This window comes from Cynocephalus volans, chromosome 4 (genome assembly GCF_027409185.1).
Source record: "Cynocephalus volans isolate mCynVol1 chromosome 4, mCynVol1.pri, whole genome shotgun sequence".
Classification (NCBI taxonomy): Eukaryota; Metazoa; Chordata; class Mammalia; order Dermoptera; family Cynocephalidae; genus Cynocephalus; species Cynocephalus volans.
In genome coordinates, this window is record NC_084463.1 from 122,566,314 (window position 1) to 122,569,945 (window position 3,632).

At 45.8% G+C, this 3,632-nt stretch overlaps 1 pseudogene; it reads left to right on the plus strand.

Annotated features, from left to right (window-relative positions):
• Positions 1-422: 422 nt before the first annotated feature.
• LOC134376416 (nuclear receptor coactivator 6-like) lies at positions 423-3,235 on the plus strand (annotated as a pseudogene).
• Positions 3,236-3,632: the final 397 nt, after the last annotated feature.

A 3,632-nucleotide genomic window follows, 5' to 3' on the forward strand; every position in this document is an offset into this window, starting at 1 on the left:
GTCATCTTAAAGGTCATGTGAAGATGCATCTTGCTCTAATGCTTTGCTATTGCAATCACGTGGTGAGCACGAGTGTGGAAATATCTTTTATCCAATGATTTTAAACTATGTCTTTCCTTGGCCACTCCCTGGCAGCTTCTGTCAGGCGCCATCTTTATCTCTCCTGTCCAGGCGAATGTTTTCAACAGTTTACATACACGTATTTGGGTGGGGTTGTCACTAGTTCTCTGCCCTGGGAGGAGGTGTGTGGCCTCAATGCCCAAACAGAGAGTTCTTAGGATTTTTATTTGGCTGCTGCCTTGAAACACAAGCCCTAAAAATGCCAGCTTATTTGGACTTAGAAGATGACCTGGATAAATTAAGAAAGATATTTTGGTTTTCTTACTGTCCACTTGGCATATGCTTCTGGAATAACATTCACCATGGTTTTGGATGACCTTCCAAAGTTAGAATACATCTGTACTTCCTTGTGTTCATCAGCAGTGGAAGACTCAGAGATGGATTTTGACTCTGGACCAGAAGATGATGACATAAAAAGTGATAGTGTTTTGAAAGATTCTACAAATTTTGTGGCCTTCAAAGGAAATATAGATGATAAAGACTCCTATGAAAATTGGACACAATATTAAAGAATGTGCCCAATTTGTTACAGGTGGAATCCAGCAAGCTAAAATTGCAGAAGGTGGAGCCCTGGAACGGCATGCACGTGACATTCAACCTTCTCCCAGGAGGCAGCAGAGCCACTACATATCATGACTTAGAGCAACAACCAGAAGCTTCGGGATCTGGGGATTCTTTCTGTTCAGATTGAAAGGGAAGGTGTTATCAACCTGGCTTTGGCTCAGACCTGAAGCTACAATGTGAAGATGGACCCATGAGAGCTGGAAATTCAGTTAGGATGGAGGCAGGGTTTCCCATGGCAGGTGCTCCAGTATTAATGAGGATGACCAGCCCTGCCACTGTTATGATACCCCAGGGTGGAAACATGTCATCTTCCGTGATGGCACCAGGCCCCAATCCAGAGTCGCAGCCCAGGACTCCTTGCCCTGCTTCTCAGTCAGATGCAATGGATCCACTTGTCTCTGGGCTTCCTATATAGCTGCAAAGTCATCCCTCAGGATCTTTAACTCCTCCACACCACCCAATGCCACCCATCCTTGTGAAAAGACAAATGAATCCAGCTAATTTCCCCCAGCTGCAGCAGCAGAAGCAACAACAGCAGTCACAACAGTGGCAAGCAAGACCCCCACAGCAACATCAGCAGCAACAGCCACAGGGAATTCACCCCCAACCCCCTGCAGCAGCCCCACCTCACCAACAAGTCTCCTGCCTCCTCTCCCTCCCCCTTCCTTCAGGGATCTCCTGCATCTTCCCCAACAGTTAACCAAACTCAGCAGCAGATAGGACCAAGGCCACCTCAAAATAACCCACTTTCCCAGGGATTTCAGAAGCCCATCATCTCTGTGGGTTGGAATCCTATAATTCAACAGGGAAATATGCCACCTAACATCATGGTAATACAACAGCAACCACCAAACCAGGGGCCACAGAGTTCACATCCGGGCCTAGGAGCAGGACAGGCCAATTTAAACTTTATGCATGGTCAGGTGCCTTCAACCACAGCAACCACCCCCAGGAATTCAGAACCCCCTCAGCTGCAAGCAAATCAAAATGTCCAGCATACAGGTGGTCAAGGAACTGGTCCTCCTCAAAACTAGACACAGGTTGTCATGGGCCACCAAATATGATGTGGCCCAGCCTCATGGGAATTTAAGGCAACATGAACAACCAACAGGCTGATAGTTCTGGGGTTCCTCAAGTTAACCTGGCCAACATGCAAGGCCAGCCCCAACAGGGCCCAAAATCTCAGCTGATGGTCATGCACCAGCAGATTGTGCCCTCCCAGTGCCAGATGGTTCAGCAACCAGGAACACTCAGAACCCTATGATTCTTTTAAGGGCCCAGCTTACCCCACAGGACCATATGATGGTGAACACTCAGAGCCAAATTCTTGGGCCCTCATCCCAAAGGATGACCCCCATCCAAGCAGATGCACTCCCAGCAGGACCCACAAATGATGGTGCTACATTACCAGATAATGGGGCCTCAGGTGCAAGTTTTGCTTCAGCAGGACCCAATGATAAAGCAGATCATGACCAATCAGATGCATGGGAATAAGCAGCGGTTTAACACTAAGAACTCATCCAACGTCATGATAGGACCAGCACAGATAATGGGGGGACTGACTTTGAACACACAAGGAAACATGGTGCAGTTTATGGGACATATGTCAGGACAAATGCTACCCCAGTAAGGGCCCATAAGCAACAGTCCATCTCAGGTTATGGGGATTCAGGGGCAGGTCTTGCAGCCACCAGGGCCCATACTACACATAGCCAAGCAGCATGATGATCCTCTATTGCAACAAATAATGATGTCAGCTTGATTCAGATGGTGTCTGACATTAGCATGCAATGAACTAACATTGTCCCCCACCCCCCATGTGCAGGCCATGCAGGAAAACAGTGCCTCGGGAAACCACTACTCAGGCTATGGGATGCCTTTTAATGCACCCTTCAGTGGAACACCCAATTAAAAATCAGATGTCCTGTGGTCAGAATCCAAGCTTTCTGGTCAATAAGGATATCATGTTAATAAGCCCACTCTTTGGTCAACTTATTACAGAGTGACACCTCTGCAGGCCATTTTGGGGTAAACAATAAGCAAAATAATACCAATGCAAATAAACCATAGAAGAAGAAACCCCCTTCGAAGAAGAAAACTAGCAGGATCTAAACACCACAGATACTTGTCCAGCTGGTCTGGAGGAGGCAGATCAGCAGCCATTGCCTGGAGAGCAAGGAATTAGCTTGGACAGCTCAGGCCCTAAACTTCCAGAATTTTCAAACCAGCCACCAGCCCCTTTCCAGAATTTAGTCCCAAAGAAAACTCCAGCCACAGTGCTGCAGGGGTCTGTTGCCAGACCAGAATTCATGGCAAAGTCTGCATAGTCTCCAGACAAAGCAGTGAGCCCAAAGAGATGGTTTAGTTAAAAAGTCCAAAACCCCCAAGCCAAAGAAGCTCCTAAACTGAAGAGCCAGCTGTGGCTTCTGAAAGTGTAGAAAATGGACATAACCAGTGCTGTGCAATCCAAGTGAAGAAAATCCAAGTAAACGAGCGGGATGGTGACTTGATCTTTGTAAATGTGTGTGAATTTCATAAACAGCAATTTTGAGCTGTGACTTTTAAAAATCCATTTCTGTATAGTTAGTCATTTTAACAATGTAGCCCTTTTCCTGGTCCCTGAAACCTATTTTGTAAAGTGCAATGGGGAAAGCAGGATTGTTGAACCCTTTTGGTGTTGCAAGATGAATTTCAAAGTTTCTAAAATGATGCCATAGTTTTCATATTTCCTAAGCAGCCTAGGGTACAGGGTGAGCATTTTTAGATCTTCTGATGGTACAATGTGCTGTGGAAGTACTGTGTGTGTGAATAGCAGTAGTGGGGGCAAAAAACAATCTTTTCATATGGAAACACTGTAAATAATTTTATTATACAGTGTTTTGGATGTATATGTTGTAGAAATAGACTAGTGACTAAAAAGAATCTAAGGATTTGTACAATGTGAAATA